The 17,604-nt window shown below is 45.7% G+C and overlaps 1 protein-coding gene across 7 annotated transcripts in view; it reads right to left on the bottom strand.

The window, feature by feature from the left end:
* LOC144781940 (cytochrome P450 2G1-like) overlaps positions 1 to 17,604 on the bottom strand; it is a 591,590-nt gene that overhangs the window by 308,734 nt on the left and 265,252 nt on the right. Inside the window, exon 1 of one of the 7 annotated variants that reach the window (XM_078661034.1) lies at positions 2,165 to 2,290. The exons of the other annotated variants lie outside the window; for them this stretch is intronic. The gene's annotated coding sequence lies outside the window, so the exon portion shown is untranslated. Of the gene's footprint in view, positions 1 to 2,164; positions 2,291 to 17,604 lie in introns of those variants that run through there. 7 annotated transcript variants of the gene reach the window in all.

Here is a 17,604-nt window from a genome sequence, read left to right as displayed (position 1 = left end):
CTGCCTTAGTTGAGTGGCCCTAGAAATATCGGACCTTATAAGAAAGACCAGTCATCTTTTAGGGAGTTTCCTGCTTTTAAAGCACCAGAGACAATTCCTTCTTTAAGGGAGTAGGATTTGAAATGAACCAGTATTTTTCTAGGCATCTTCCTAGCGGGACCTCTGGAAAACGGATCTCTATGTACCCTCTGAATAGCATGTTCTAAGTTATGTACCTCTATACCAGGGATACATTATTTTGATAAGCTCATGGTGAAAGCTTTGATGTTATTTCCCTCTAACCCCTCTGGTACAATTAAGATCCGGATATTATTTCTCCTAGCATTGTTTTCCAGTGATTCCCTCTTCTCATGAAGATCCCTATCTGCGTACTTTAAGTAATGAATCTCCTTGTTCAGGTCTGCTTCCTTTGTGAGCTCTACAATGGATGTTTCCATTAGGCAGACTATATCCATCAAGGAGTTCAGTTTAACTTCCTTCGTCACGTATGCCTCCTGTATCTTTTGTTGGTTCTTTTCTGATGTTTCAAATGTATCTCTTACCTCCTCTGTCAGGATAATAAGCATTCCCTCTACATTTGTCTGCTTCTTCATTCCTGAAACCTGCGTGGTGTTAACTGGTGCTCAACTCTGAGAAATGTTTTCCTGATTGGGCAGCCCAGCTAAAACTTGGAATCTATTTTGTACCTCCACAACTTGATCATGCATATACGTGTGTGTTTGTGATCTGTTTCCCGATTCTAGCTAATCCTCCTTGTCCTGCCCTAAATAACTCTGCAAGGTATTCTTTAGACTAGTGGAGGGGGTAGAGAGCATTGATCCTCTTTGGACTGGAGTGTAGGGGGTAATTTTAACTTGGTTTAGAGCTTTGACCCCTTTCTTCCTTATCCCCTTTATTGGTGCACTTAATAGTTTCTGTGCTTGAACCCTGGGCACCAGAGGGAGAGCGCAGCTCTTCGTGGTGAATTGATCTTTAATAGGAGGCTCTTGCCGGCTTGATAGAGTGCTGTCTTATGAGTTGGGAGGTAATGCGCTATCTCTTTGAGCTATAGTCTCTCCATCACTTTCTGCTCAGATATGCCTTTTTCTCAAAGCATATCTATTTGATTGGACACCAAATTCCTTAAATGATACCAATAGCGACCCCTCTGCGGTCACTGCTTCGTCCTTACCTCTTGCCTTTGGTCTCTGTTTAGGCTGTACACTCGAGGAAGCCCTCCCTCAACGATTACCTCTGGCAGTTTTCATTCCTGCCATGCTCATAGAGGCTCTCCCTTTTTCATTACTTCTGCAACCTTCTCCTACCCTTTGTTTGGCATGGCCCAGCACTCTACAACCTCCGCCACTGCCGATACCTCCTAACGTACCCCGGAAGCTGATTCTGGATGCTGCTTGGCGGCCCCTTCCAATCTGCATTGCTGCCTTTACCCAAATGTCTGCTCCGTCTTGGGACCCACTGAGGGGAAGAAACGCCGTCTTACGCCTCAGAGCAATCGGCTCTGAGCCAAAACAGCTCTCCACATTACTGGGCCAGCTCACCGGCATGCTGCTCACCTCTCAGGGACATCAGGAGACCTTCAAAGGTAGGTTTCTATCATTACTTTGTCCAATTGTTACATTATAACCGTATGTTCACGAATGTTATCGGAGTGGAATGGAGCTCTCGACCTCCACTACCTGCCGGCCGGCCGCCATGTTCCCCTTGGGAAAAATTTAGATGACATATTCCCTCTACAAGGGGTATATAACCAACTTTTTGAAAAAAAACAGATTATACTGGGAGGGGATTTCAATACAGTAATCAACCCGGTGCAAGAGAAATCTACATATAGAGGGACAGCCAGCTCCCCCAAAATGAGAGGTCTGCTGAAACAATTGATACGCAACTTGGGGTTAGAAGACATCTGGAGGATAAACAGTGATATAGCCGCTAGAAAGGAAGAAAGATTTACTTTTCACACAAAAAAATATGCCCATAGATCTAAGATAGACTTATTCCTTGTGGATAATTCTGTTGTAATCTCCTTTTCCCCTTCCCTTGGCACAACCCTTTCCCCCCTCCTCCCCTTTCCCAATTGGTATGTTCCTGGAGAGTTCACCTTAGAATGTTGGGGAGCTTGTCATTGACGGAGGGTGGATGACAGAATAAAGAGACGTCTTCTTACCTGCCTGAGTCTTTTCTTCTTTACAACAGTGGCGACGAATTGGCGTAGGGGGCCATCCCTGTCATATCCCCTTTCAGTGCTCTCTCCTTCCTGCACTTCTGCGTGGTGATTTCTCCATTCCTGCTTTGTGATTCCTCATTTCTGAATAACAAGGAGACTTTTATTGACTCCTCAGAAGACCCCAGCGTCAGTCCTGGAGTTCCTTCTTGTCGATGCTGTGCCTTTGGGAAGGAGAAGTTGGTGTACTTTCCTAATTCTTGAGGAATTCGCTGGAGCCCCTTGCAGTGCGTTCGTGACATTCTCTGACCTCCGGCACTCTCATCCAATTTCGCAAATCACTAAAAACCTGGCTCTTCCCACAATCCTGTTAAATTCCCTCTGTTTCCTCAGCACCCTTTCAGCGCCATGATACCCTCGGTGACAGTGCTCTATACAAACACCCCTTAACATAACATAACATAACATCCACGGAGCACAGTGCGAGGTACCCTGGGTGTTTCTTTATCTGCTCTGATTTTGTATCTGGCGCTAGTCTGCGTCACTGGGGTGATTTCCAGCTCTGGTGATTCCCGCTATCAGTGACCGGTTATCACTGCTCCTCCTCCCTCTGAGGCAACATCTCAGGTGTCCTGCAGTTCCTTTGCAGGAGCTAGGTGGTGTCGCCAGCAGTGCTCCCTGTGGCAGCCCCAGTCCTGTGAGGTGAGTCGCTGGGCGGCATTGGGGGTCTCATCCCTGCGTGTGTGCTGCTGCATACTTGCACTTCGGAGGTGACAGCTGGAGGCTACGGCAAAGTGCGTGCCACAGTATTACTTTAGTGTGCCATCTACTTAGGGAGCGGCTGTCGTGTTCTCACCTCAGCGCTGACAGCGGAGTCAGCTGGTGGCAGCGGCAAAGAGTGCGCCTCTGAGTTGCCTTTCTGCGCCTCGTCCCTTTCTGGTAGCCTGCCGTCGTGTTCACACCTCAGCGGAGACGGAGGAGTCTGAGTCTGCAGTGTGGGAGGTAGCGCGTCCTTTTTGCTGCATGCGACTCTCGCAGACCCTGTATTGTGCCTGTATTCTCTCTCGTGAGGTGACAGTTGGAGGCAGCGCTGGTCTGGGTGCCATTTAGTAAATTTTTCACAACCATGAGGAAACAGGCTTGCCTCTGCTTCCATCGCCTGTTAGTGCTCCTGGTGCCTTGAGCCTATGCAGTATCTTCCTGCATTGTTTGTATTCCTGTCAGCAGCATGGAGGCAGGCGCTGTGTGAAGACACTTTTCCCTCAGCATTACAGTTCGCATTAGACAGCCATCTGGTGGACAATCTTGGTACTACGCGCAGAAGTTATTTATATTTATATTATTTATTTTATTCAGAGTTTTATATAGCGCGAACAAGATCTTTACAGATATCAGAGCGCTTCACAGAAACAAGGGGTGAGGATAGCATGAGGGTGACGCAACATAATATTGGGTGCAATATAAAATTCAGTAGCATGATCAGATAGCAGTCAAGTGCTAATAAAGTATCAAAAAAAGTCAAATAAGCGTTAATATAAGACGATACTGAGTCTTTCGTACAGCTACGATAAAAATCAAGAGAACTTAGGCTATAAGGGATGGCTTATGACAGTATCTAAAAGTTACAGGGGGAGGGGAAGGGGCATCGAGGTTCAGCAGGCTAACGTGAATAGTCTAATAATAGGTAGTGAGCGAGTAGCATAAATGAATCGACTAAACATCATAGAATTATGGCAAACAAGAAGAATAAACAAATCTAAATCAAGAATAATATGACATTGTTTGACATTAGACAAACATGTAGCCAATGATACCCAGGCGGTGCGAAGTCTCTGAGCAACAAACATTAAAGTTCAGGTGAGCCTAGCCATGAGGATGGCTTTCACCTCTTTCTTAAAGAAGGCCGTGGAGGAGATAAGCCTGGTTTCGGGAGGGAGTGCGTTCCAGATCCTCGGTGCCATTCCTGAGAAGGAGCGTTTGTATGTTTTTTCCTTCCGGAATCTGCGAGGTTTCAAGAGTAGATTTTTTGTGCTTCTATTGGATCTCGAACCTCCTGATATAGTCAGCTTTTGAGTGAGGTAGTTAGGTGCCTTGTGGTGTACGGCCGCGTGTGTCATAACAGCAATTTTCAGTTGTATTCTGGCTTCAAAGGGCAGCCATTTCAGGGATTTCACGTCAGGGGTTATATGAGAGTGTTTTCTTGAGCCAGTAATGAGTCTCGCGGCAGCGTTCAAGGAGGCTCTTAGGGGTACAGTTTCTGCTAGAGGGAGACCACTGAGGGTCACAATTCCATAGTCTATGCGGGGGATGACGAGGGCTTGTACTGCATTTTGGAAGTCTTTGGCTGGGAGGAAGGGTTTCAGCTTCCTCAATGTGTTGATTTGGAAATTAGCTCCTTTCCTTGCTATGCTAATGTGCTGTTGCATGTTGAGCTTTGCGTCAAGTGTGATACCTAAGGATTTCGCAGAATCCACGATGGTGGGCCAGACATTGAGTGCTGTTAGGTGGTTGAGCCAAAGTTGGGTGGTGGTAGTTTTCGCAGGGGGTGATATCAGAAGGAACTCAGTTTTCAGAGCATTTAGTTTGAGGTGATTGTCGGCCAGCCACGATTGGGTCTTTATAAGAGTGTAGTTCAGGAGTTTGATATCATCCGGGGATTGTACCTTTAGGTAGAGTTGAGTGTCATCGGCATACATATGGAAGTATACATTGGATGATTGGAGCATGGTGGCAAGTGGTTCCATGATGAGGTTGAACAGTGTGGGCGAAAGGGAGGATCCTTGTGGAACGCCTAAGTCTACTGGCACAGGCGAGGACAACACATTGTTGATCTTGAACTTCTGAGACCGGTTATGTAGGAAGGAAGTGAACCATTTGAGAACAGTCCCGGATAAACCCATTCTAGTGTTTAGCAGCTCAAGGAGGTTCTCGTGTTTGACCGTGTCAAAAGCTGATGAAAGGTCTAGAAGGATGAGGAGGCATGAATCATTGCGATCAAGTATTTGGAGGGCGTCATCAATTATGTGAATCATGGCCGTTTCCGTGCTGTGTTTCGCTCGGAAGCCTGATTGATGAGGGTTGAGGAGATCAAACTTGTCAATGTGTTTTGTTAGTTGGAGTTGTACACATTTTTCCAGCAGTTTGGCCAAGGTGGGGATGTTTGTGATGGGACCGTAATTGTTTAGGTCAGACGGGTCAGCTGTAGGTTTCTTAAGTATGGGCGTGACTTGCCCCACCTTGAGTGAGTCAGGGATGAGACCTTGTTGAAGGGAACTGTTAATGATTTTAGTCCAGAGTGGGAGGAGCATGGTGGTGAAGTCTTTTACAGCGTTAGCAGGTAGGGGGTCTGTGAGGTGATTAGAGGGCTTCAAGGTACCGAGCAGTCTGTGTATTGCTTCTTCAGAGTAGATGTCGAAAGAGGCCCATGATGCTCTGTTTTTAGGCTGAGTGTTAGACATTCTGATGTGAACAGGGTATTGGCTTACATCATTGAGGAGATCAGTTCTTATGTTGTCGGTCTTCAGCTTGAAGAAGGCGGAAAAGTCTTCACTGTGTGGGATATCGCTTGCTGGGTTGTTTGATTGTAAGGGTTGCGGCTTTGTTTGACTTTTGACTAGTTCGAACAATTTTCTTGGTCGGTTTTTCGCTTGGTCAAGCTGGAGGCTAAAGAAGTCAGATTTCGCAGGTTTGATTTTCCTAAAATAGGCATTCCTCTTGTTCTTAAGCTTTTTGCGATGTAGTGATGAGGGGTCAGCTCTCCAAGTGCGCTCTGCCGATCGCATAGCACGCCTGTCTTCGTTAAGTCTGCCGTCATACCAAGGGTTCGAGCTCTTGGTGGAGACTCTCTTTAGTTGCAGTGGGGCGGCTTCGTCGATTATAGAGGTCATAGAGTCGAGGTAGAGGTCGGTCAGTGATTGAACATCAGAGACGCCATCAGGGGCGAAGTTAACTTTAACCAGTATATTCAGCTTTAATTCCTGCTTCTCCCTGTACAGGGTCAAAATTAAATGTGGTCTCTCCAGTTTCTTAATAGTCATGGTGCACATGTAATAGTGTGAGCAGTGTATTTAGACTGATTTCCTCCCAAGTACCTTCGTATTGGTTCTTATCCTTCTACCAAGTATCTACAGAAAACACTTTGGGTTTCCCTTTCTCCCTCTTTTTAACCACTCACCTGGCCATCTCATTGTTTTCTCTCTTCCCCAAGGTGCGCTTAAAGGTGGGATCTTTTCAGTAAGTGGAGAGCCCCGTCTGAGCAAATTGGGCCCACCCCAATATTGCCTTTATACGCCTTCTACTTCTTTCAATGCACAGTGTGTGCGCCTCAACACGGTGACACGCACACCTTCATCATTGGTCTCTCTTCCTTCAATTATTATTATTATTATTATTATTTTGAAGCTTATAAAGCGCACGGCTACCCCCAATGGGGGTGTCCCGGCGCTGTAGACTGCATGCTAGAAAGGAAAGGCATTATTATGCAGAGGAGAACAACCAGGTCTGCAGTCGACTGCGAAAAAGTGATTCAGACGGAGTGAATGCACAGTGTGTGCGCCTCAACACGGTGACACACACACCTTCATCATTTAACTCTCTTCTTTCTATGCTCAGTGTGTGCACCTATACACTGTGACACGCACACATGCATCATTGGACTTGGGACCTTATATTGGACGGTTATGTCTTCACCCTTCTCTACCTCCCTGAATTCTCCTTTTACACATTTCCATCCTCTCTTCGCTTGATTTGTTATAACACTACATCTTAACGTGGTGTGTTGATGGTAGCATCTCTTCACAAGTAAGTTCTTGGGTTCTACACTCATTCAAAGTCTTTCCATGTGTGTTTTTAGTCTCTGTGGATACATTGCTTACTAAATACTGCTTTTTAGATCAGCCTGCATGTTTCTTTTATTAGAGATTGTTTAGGGTAAGGTGCTTGCTGTTTACCACTTTACAAAGGAAGTTCTTCCTGCATACTTCAATTATTTACTGTGGATCAAGCTATATGTAGACTGTGACTGTGCATGATTTAGCCCATGAAGTTGTACTTATCTTACTTGTAGCAGCTACGTTTGAAGTAACATTCAGTGATCCCTCTCCTGTCCCTCTAGTAGGCTCCACTTTCACGCCCCCAGGCAGCTCTCTTTCCCTTCCCTGCTCAGCTTTTGCAAACTCCCTGCGGCAGTTTGCTCTCATAGCTTACCCTCCCCAACATGGCTGGACAAGCTATGAGCCAACCTCCTCCATTCTTAAATGAGATTGGAGAACCTGAAATCCACTGGAAGGAATGGGTAAATGTATTCGCCTCTTACCTCATTGCCCTAGGAGGCGAAAGGTACTCGGCACTCCGCAAACAACATATATTGCTGCATAAACTAGGCATTCAAGGTAGGAAAATGTATGACACCTTACCTGAACATGAGTTAGAGGAGGATGAGGATGATACAAAGGAGTTTAAAATTAACCTTTTAAAGCTAGAAGCTCATTTTCGTGACAGGGTGAATGTAGTTTTGGAGCACATACATTTTTTACCAGCCTCCAAGGCAAACAGGAGTCTGTCATTAATTATATTGTGGCACTAAGAGGCTTGACACAACTATGTGACTTTGGTGAACTTACTGACTCGGGACCAACTTGTCAGGTGCACGAACAATAGTCGCATCCAAGAAAAGCTTCTAGCAAAAACTCCCACATTAAAAGAAGCGGTCAATATTGCAGTCTCGGTAGAACACACGGCTAAGTGTATTAAAGAGATGAAGGCTCCTAATGAGCTTGTTGCCAATGTTCGTAATAGCAATGATGTGCAAAGGAATTACAGTGATAATGAAGTACTCAAGGTCAGATCGGGAGTGGTCAAGGATAACCATCTAGTCAAGGAAAAGGAAAGGTTAAAGTGCTATAGGTGTGGTAGCAGCAATCATCTTGCCAATGATGTACGTTGCACTGCCCACAATGTCACGTGTATTAAATGTAACAAAAAGGGACATTTGGGTAGAGTGTGTAATAACAGTGAAAGCTACCAGGTGAAAGTAGTACACAACGAAGAGGATGTGGCCCCTAAACATGTGTTCCAAGTAAAAACTAGAGTTTGTCAAAATTCTCAAGATCAATATTGTGACCACAGGTCCATTGAATATCCTAAGTGTACCGTCCTTGTAAATAATAAGCCCATTGAAGTGTTGGTTGATTCGTGTGCCCCAGTCACCTTTTGTAATGTGGTTGTCATAAATGAGATATTTGATACCTCCAGTTTAAACATTGTGGATCCTGATATTTCAGCTGTAGGGTATGCTGAAGAGAACATCCCGTTAGTGGGGATGATGATGGCAAGTATTCAATTCAAAGGGAGAACCACGTGGGGAAAGGTGTACATGGTAAGCAAGGGTGCCAATTTGTTGGGCTGGCACCATCAAAGAGAGTTGGGGATTGTGATTGACCCAGATAATAAAGAGCAGGTCCAATTAGCTGGGTGGGAAGAGGTAACCAGTAGTAGTTTATCTAATCAATCTGAAGAGTTTCCTGGAAGAGGCTACCAAGTTGACAGTAAAGCCTGTGGTGTACTTCCCACGCAAGTGAACAAAATTAAGAACCAATGTTCGGGTTCTGGATCTGATGGTGTTGATGGTGTTAATATGGAGCCTGGAGAAGAAATCAATGCTTTGGAGGGTAATCCTACTGTTATGTTATGTTATGTTATGTTAATTTTTGTCTTTTATAGCGCACGGCTACTCCGTGGAGTGTCCCGGCGCTTTCAATACAACCATCACAGAGTAACACAACACATTGAAGCAAGTGGAAACAGGGAACAGAAGAAAACTACTGGGCAAAAAGCCAGGTTTTAAGGCCCTTCCTAAAAATCAGCAGATTAGAAGTGCTGCGAAGTGACAAAGGCAGCGTGTTCCACATCTGTGGTGCCAACAGCCCAAAAGAGCGGCCCCCAATACGAGCCTTTTTTACTCGTGGGACCACCGCCAGAAACAGGGATTCAGACCTCAAGGATCGGGTCGGATGGTAAAAGACCAGCCTCTTCTGGAGATATTTTGCCCCGAGGCATGAAGAGCCTTATGGGCCAAGGTCAAAGCCTTAAACACTATCCGTTTCCGGACAGGCAGCCAGTGGAGCGACTGCAGGAGTCCCGAGACTCTGGCGCGCCTATAAAGGCCAAAAATGGCCCGCGCAGCCGAGTTCTGGACCACCTGGAGCCGCTGCAGAAGGTAGTCCGGCAGGCCAAGATACAGGACGTTGGAATAGTCCAATCTTGAGCCGATTAAGGCCTGCACCGTCAACTTCCTGTGATCTACTGATAGTAAGGGAAGAACTTACGCAGCATCCTAAGCAGGCCAAAACAAGTTCCCGAGAGACCAAGAATCTGAGACCTTAGCGCCAGGCCATTGTCCATCTTAATTCCCAGATTCTTAGCCAACTGGGTCGAATGTGCTGGGGGAAACATGTTAACCGGCCACCATTCCTGCCAGTCTGGATCGTGAGGGCAGCCGAAGAAGAGTACCTCAGATTTGTCTGAGTTGCATTTGAGGCTGTTCAGCTGGAACCATTCGAAGACAGTCCTAAGGCACTCACGGATACTCTCTCCATCAAACTCTTCTCCTTTCCTGCACCTAAAAAGGAGCTGAGTATCGTCAGCATAGGATACGATCTGGGCCCCCTAAGACTCCGCCAGTGCCGCAAGAGGGGTCATAAAGATGTTGAAAAGCGTCGGGCTCAACACAGAACCCTGCGGAACTCCGACTCCCAAAGGCGGCATCACGGCAGAGCTGGGTGGGGCCCAGACCGTTTGTCGGCGACCAGCCAAAAATGATCTAAACCAGCTGAACACCGTCCCCCTCAGACCGATCTCATGGAGTCTGATGAGGAGACCCTCATGGGGGACGGTATCAAAGGCCGCCGACAGGTCCAGCATGACAAGCATGGCTTTGCCTCCCGAATCCCGCACCTCTTTAATAGCCTCAGACACCTCCAAGAGCGCCGTCTCGGTGCTTAAATTGGGGCGGAAGCCAGATTGAGTGGGGTGCAGGAGACTGTAAGATTCCAGGAAATTGGAAAGCACAATATGAACATGCTTCTCGAGAATCTTCGCCAGTGCCGGGAGGAGAGAGATTGGCCTATAATTGGCCAAGGCCTCCGGGTCAAGGCCAGGCTTCTTGAGAAGGGGAATGACCATCACCTGTTTCCAGGCCTGCGGAACCACCCCCCGACTCAAGGAAAGATTCAGGAGCGGGTTCGTCAGTGGGTTTATAACATCGGCCATTTTCGCAAGGAATTTGGCCGGACATGGGTCAAGAGGCGACCCCGACTTAAGGTTAGCCATAAATGCCAGCGATGAAGAAATCAAAAGAGGTGGAAAAGCCGCCAAGACTGGGCCCAAAAAAGGCAGCAAACCTGACCCATCTTCAGAGCTCCAAGGAACTTCAGATACCCTCAGGGGAAAAGAGTCCTGGATCAGTTTGATCTTGGTGGTGAAAAAATCAGCGAGAGTCGAGACCCAAGAGTCCGGTGGGGCGGCCTGAGTTGAATTGGTTTGTGCGGTTGTGAATTCCCTAACAACTGTAAAAATCTCCTTGCAGGAGTTAGAGGCCGCCTCTATCCTTCTTGCATAGTAACCATTTTTCTCCAGAAGGATGTCACGATGGTAGGCCTTAACCGCGATCCTATAGGCAAGCCTGGCCACTGGATCATACTGGGAGCACCAGGCTCTTTCCGCCACCTTACACTGCCTACGAGAAACCGACAGTGCTTCGGTGAACCAGGGGGCAGAAACCCGTTTCGATGTTACTCGGGGGGCCATCACGGGGGCCAGATTGTTCAGCCTATCCATGAGCCACACCTGTAGGGCCTCTACATCCCTCTCCAGGTCACCCGAGCAAGGGCAGGGATGATCACAGGATGCCTGAGCCAACATTGCTGGAGTCACCCGATGAAGGGCCCTGGAAGCTCGCTCCAGCTGTCTAGGAGCGGTACTAGATGGCTTACTGGTACCTAGTACAAAAAATTTCGCCAGGCTATGGTCCGACCACAGCACCGGCAGAAGTGACATGACCTCGATGGGGAATGTGGAGAAAACCTGATCTAAGGTATGACCCCTTACATGCGTTGGCCCAAAAAGATAAGGAGCAAGGCCAAGGGGAGCCGTAATCTCCATCAACTTGATCACATCAGGGTCCAGACCCTCATCCATATGGAAGTTAAAATCTGCCGCCAAGATGCAGTGCTCCGCTTTCAGAGCCAGCACAGAGATGGCCGACTGAAGCTCATCAAAGAAAGAGCCTGCCAATCCAGGGGGCCTATACACTAGAAGCCCCTTGAGGGATTGATGCGGCGACAGTGCTATAGAAAAAGCGAGGGCTTCAGATCCTGAGATGGTATCCATGGGAATGATGGTGCAAGTAGTAGACTTCTTCACCACAAGTGCCACACCCCCGCCCCTCCCCTCCAGTCTATCTTGTCTAAAGATATTGTAATCGGGGGGAATTGCTATAGCTATGTCAGGATTAGACGAGTCCTCAAACCAGGTCTCTGTCAGCATCAGGCACAGCGGCTTTTCAGCGGCCAGCAGATCGTGAATATCCTGCGCATGCCTGCGTGCAGATCTAGTGTTAAGAAGCAGACAAAGATGCCTCACACTGTCCGCCTCCCTACTCGGCAAAGTGACCGGGGCATAGTCTGGTACCCAGTCACAGCCAGGGCAACGTCTCTTACCCTTATATCGACCCGGGAAGACTGTGTGGCAACCACATAGAGAGTTTCGCAAAGCCCATAACTCAGATGACGTATAGGTAGTCCTACGAACAGTAGGATGGGACAGACCAGATGAAAGGGCCCCACCCGCTGCTCCGCTCGCCTCCGGGACGCTGACGGGCGCAGACGGGCTGGACTCTGGCGTGACTCCGGCGGTGATCCGGCGTTCCCGCAGCGCGTGACCGCTGCGTGTCAGCATGACTTCCTTAAGAGGAGGTCGAGCGTCCTTAGGCGCTAGAGCGTGTACTGCACGACCGGCGTCCTTCCCCTCATCCAATATGGCCGCCAAACTGCCCAACTGCCGAGGGGCAGCAACTAAGGGACCCAGGACCCGCAAAACGCGGTGATTTTACAATTAGGATGCAGGTATGAGGAGCGGCGATTAAAAGCAGGGGGAAACAAAAATAAAATGTAAAATAAATACAAAAACAAAGGATTATTAAAAGTGCTTGAAAATCAAGCTAAATGCCCCACAGAGTGAGCAATGCGGTGTGACCGCTCTGCTCAGGTCAGATTTTTCCGAATAAATCAGCAAGACCGAGCCCTGCTCTTACCTTCCTTAAGAGGAGGTCGAGCGTCCTTAGGCGCTAGATCGTGTACTGCACGCCCGGCGTCCTTCCCCTCATGCAATATGGCCGCCAAACTGCCCAACTGCCGAGGGGCAGCAACTAAGGGACCCAGGACCCGCAAAACGCGGTGATTTTACAATTAGGATGCAGGTATGAGGAGCGGCGATTAAAAGCAGGGGGAAACAAAAATAAAATGTAAAATAAATACAAAAACGAAGGATTATTAAAAGTGCTTGAAAATCAAGCTAAATGCCCCACAGAGCGAGCAATGCGGTGTGACCGCTCTGCTCAGGTCAAATGTTTCCGAATAAATCAGCAAGCAATTCCTAAAACACCTTGGAGTAAGTTAGAATTAGAACTCATCGGCCCCATGGGACAGTTAGGAGTTCTGAAAAGATTTCTGATCATACTTGTGGACTACACCTCTCACTGGATCAGATACAAGTTTGTTTCAGGGGTTTCGACCAAGTCACTCATCGGTTTCTTAAGTGACTCATTTGCATGCGAAGGTGTGCCAGATTGCATAATCACCAACAATAGTATCAAGTTCTCTTCTATTGAAATGATGGCATTCCTAAACGATCTGGGCGTCAAGCATGAGGAATCCATTTTGCAAGGTCATGGGAACAATGATCTCATGAGTAAATCTGTAATACTATTAAGAAATCTCACGCAACTAGCTTATGCTAATGATATGGATGTGGACAAAACGGTAAGAGAAGGCATTTGGGCGTATCACACATCTCCCGTCTAGGTAACAGGAGCAACCCCTTTTGCTTCTATCAGGGGAAGAGATCCGATTGCCAAATTAAGTATCTAGCCTTTCTCTTAGATGTAGCCTACTATATTTTTTTCCTCCTCCTGAGCAACAATGTGTTACCTGTTTTAGCCTTCCTTCGAGAAAGGGATTGTTGTAATCTTAGGTGACATATAGTATTTTATCCTTCTTAGCATAATTGTGTTCACCCCTTTTCCATCATTTGCCTGGTTCCTTTGTATTCTTTCCCTGCGAAGGGAGATGTGTTGTAATCTCCTTTTCCCCTTCCCTTGGTAAAACCCTTTCCCCCCCTCCTCCCCTTTCCCAATTGGTATGTTCCTGGAGAGTTCACCTTAGAATGTTGTGGAGCTCGTCATTGACGGAGAGTGAATGGCAGAATAAAGAGATGTTCTTCTTACCTGCCTGAGTCTTTTCTTCTTTACAACAGATTCCTTAACTAAAAGTGCTGTTGGGATGAAGCATAATGTATGGAACATCTGTCTGACCACTCAGCAGTTATCATGGAGGTTAGTATAGGCGATCGTACTGTATTGGGGTTAATGACTGTAGATAGAGCCCTTCTTGCACATTCACCCACAGTAGAAAGCCTCAGAGAGATAACAAAGAAGATTTTTCTCATAAACAGGTTGTCAACTTCTTTATGCATAGTCTGGGATTAGTATACGACCTTTTAAGAGAATCTCAGCCTGGCTTAAGTAGAGCTAAATTTAAAGGAGTAAAAAAAGAATTAGCTGACTGTGAGCTTGATATTAATGCCCTGGTGAGTGAGATAGAGAACACCTGTGACTCCCAAAAACAAATATTATTATATGAGAAGTTAAAAAGGGCAAGATGGGAATCGACAAACTTATAAGAGTTGAGGGTCAGAAGGAAGTGGGAAGCCAGCAAACTATTGCATTACAAGTATGGGGAAGGATGCAGTAAATGGTTGGCCTGGAAAACTAAACCAGAACGGGTACGGAATGTCAATAATGCTATTAAAAGTGAAGCCACAGGGGCAATGTATGTAGAGGAGGAGCTGAATGCTGAAATCGCTATTGAAGAAGTCACTAGGGTAATTTAAAACCTAAAAAGAGGGAAGGCAGCCTGGATGGACACAATACGGAATGACATATACATTGCCTTAAGTGCAGAATTGGCACCTATGCTAACAGAGGTCTTTAATTTGGCAGTCTTTGAAAACAGGGACTTCTGCAGTCTTGGGATGAATCCGTCATAAATGTAATCCTTAAACCTAATAAGAACCCTAAGCAATGTGAATCATATCGGCCAATCTAATTCTTGAATAGTGATTATAAAATCTTTACGCGTATTTTGGCAACTAGGTTGGAACCAATAATGAAGCTTTTGATTCACAGCAATCAGAAGGTTTTTTTTTAAGAGCAGGCAACTACATGAGTTAGTACATGATTTGTTAGGGACAATTGACCTGACCACTAAGGAAGGAATCCCCCTGACAGTCCTAACAATAGATGCAGCTAAAGCCTTCGGTAGGGTGAGCTGGCCTTTTCTCTACAGTATTATTTAGCGTTATGACCTAGGAGAGACGTTCTTAGGTGCAGTTAGGTTACTGTTTAACAACCCACGGCTAAGATCTTAGTGAATGGGAATCTTTCAAATTATTAAAAGAGGAACCCGGCAGGGATGCAAACTATCCCCCTTGCTCTTTAACCACTATATAGAGCCATTGGCCAAAAAGATCGGAGCAAGCATAGAAATCCCCACTTTTGTCGCTAATCGTTGGGAGAAAAAAGTAGGTCTGTATGCGGATGATTTCATGATTTATACTGATGTATGTCACTACAACGCATGCTTTTACAACGCATGCCATTACAACGCAGGTTTTACAACGCTAGTCATTACAACGACTTGCGTTGGGGGGCGCTGGATAGTGAATAGTTTAATTTACTATTCCAACTCCAGTCCCCGTGGATGGTAGGGAAGGTGTTGGATAGTAATTAAACTATTCCCTATCCTAGAGCGCCCCCAGCGCAATTCGTTGGAATAACTTGCGTTGTAAAAGTTGCGTTATGATGGTAGTGCGTTGTAAATGTTGCGTTGTAAAGGATGTTTCCCGGTTTATACAGGAGATATTGATTCCTCAATCTCCGCAATATGGAAAATAGAATATTCTAGAACATTTTGGAAAAGTATCAGGATACCTGGTTAATAACCAGAAAACTTCAATTATGCAGTGGAATAGCCAACATGTGAATACACTTATAAATCGAGAAATAAGGTATTTAGGAATCCAGGTGGTACAAGATGTTCAGAAATTAGCTCAGGTAAACTTTGATAAGGTAGCCCTTGAGGCTAAAATACTGCTTAAAGTGTGGGGGCCCTTCCATTGTCTTTTATAGGTAGTTCTAACTTCTGAAAATGTTGATCTTACCAAAATGTACTTTTATTTTTAATACAATCCCTCTGAAGTTCAAATCAACATGGTTCAAGAAGTTTCAGGGGGAACTGGGTCGTTTTATATGGAGGGCAAAAGGTGTGAGAATTGCCTGCTACAAAATACACAGTAAAAAAGAGACAGGGGTATTGCATCACCAGATCTTTATCAATACTACCGGACCTTTGATCTGAAGAATATTAGAACATTGCTTTGGGATAAATCCCCTTTCTCTCCACTTTGGAGAGCCATGGTACAGGATCTCCCTATAGGAGGGGATTCTCTTCTCTCTACAAGTATGACTACCCAAAATACCTAAAAAAATAAGATTTAAGATCCTTACAGATGCTTGTAAGATATGGTACCAGATTAAATGAGCCCTGGGAAAACCATATTACAGCAGCCAGGCTCTGATATGGAACTTTCCAGACACACCGATCTATCTTAAGGACAAGCTTGGAAAACCTTGATTGGGGTTTTGTAAATGGTGTTAGCTGTTGGATAACAGTTGTCTATGCCCATGGGATGAGTTGGTAGAAAGCACAGAAGACAATATATCGAAATTTAAGTACTATCAACTAGCAAGCTGGGCAAGAGAGCTAAGAAAAGATGAAAAAGGTAATGTAGTCTTGGAAGACAAGATGCATAAGAAGATATTTCAGTGAAAAGTAGCAGCAGAATGGTACTGGATGTTAATACAAGTAGGGGACAATGAGGTTACTCTACCGTCAAAGATCTGGAATAAAGACCTCACATGCATCAATATAAATTCCTTGTGGCAAGTATCTATGGTATTTCTTTGGTCTTCGATTAAATCTGCACTTTTTAAGAAAAATCATCTTTTTACAGTTCGTAAAACATATTACACACCAAAAACTGTGGCCAAGATGGGAAGCCAAGGGATCAGAAGGTGTACTAAGTGTAGCGAGGAAGAGGTTGATGATGTCTATATGTTTTGGCAGTGGCCTCTAATCGCACCATTCTAGCAAGAATTAATGTTGGCTCTGTCTGAAATTATAGGCAATTAAATAAAGGTAAGGCTCTCGACGGATATATTTGGGGTATATGATGGGCAGGAGTCCTGCCCAAAATTAACTAGGGCACAAAAATCCCTTATTTTTGTTTTAATTTTATTAGCTCAGAGAGAGATCTGCCTAAAGTGGATTAGCACCATCCCCCGGAGTTTAAAGAATGGGTAATAACATCACATAAGGTATTTAGCCTGGATCAGAGTGGGGACCCTCCAAAAGAGCACATTTCTGGGCCATATGGGAATCTTGGCATAACTCACAATATAAAAGTAATGAAATGTAGCCCTTACTTTCCTTGTCTTCCCTCCCCTATGTCATTTGATGGTCTAATGATTAGACATCTAACACGATAAGTCTGGAAATGGACTCAGACCAAAGGTCACTATCCAAAACTCCCCATTTCAGTCAGTATTGCGTTGAGGGCGGGAAGTACTGGGGAGAAGTCTCACACGAATACAGGCAGCAAGAAAGAAGTTTAAGACTACCCCGGGTCTCCAAGCCCTCCTTGGATGCACAATGAAGACAACAAAAAAAAACAAGTAGTTTGAGGACTTCTCCAGGGATATAGTCAAATTCAGTCCATGTTGCATCATTTTTCAATTGCAAGGGTTGAGGTTGGTGTTTTGGATTGCTGAGAGGTGGAATTAGGAGAGACAGACATTAGATGGAGGTTGGGCCTGGGGTGGCCCCTCTTTGCATGGGGAGGTATTCTTGGTGTAGGGTGGGGAGGTGCGTGGGACAAGAGAGAGTTTGATGAGAGATATTTTTCAGTGAATAATATTGCAAACTCTTAGCAGAACTTAAGAAAATGAGTGATTGAGTGAATGAGTTATGAGGGAACATGTAGGGTTGCTGTTTGCTGATGTTAAAAAAGTCTTTAGGATTATTCTTAGGCTCGTCAAGTTGGGCTTGGAA

The sequence above is a fragment of the Lissotriton helveticus genome, chromosome 9 (genome assembly GCF_964261635.1).
Source record: "Lissotriton helveticus chromosome 9, aLisHel1.1, whole genome shotgun sequence".
Lineage (NCBI taxonomy): Eukaryota > Metazoa > Chordata > Amphibia > Caudata > Salamandridae > Lissotriton > Lissotriton helveticus.
Note: the sequence above shows the minus strand (reverse complement) of the source record. Positions and strands in the feature narration are given on the sequence as shown.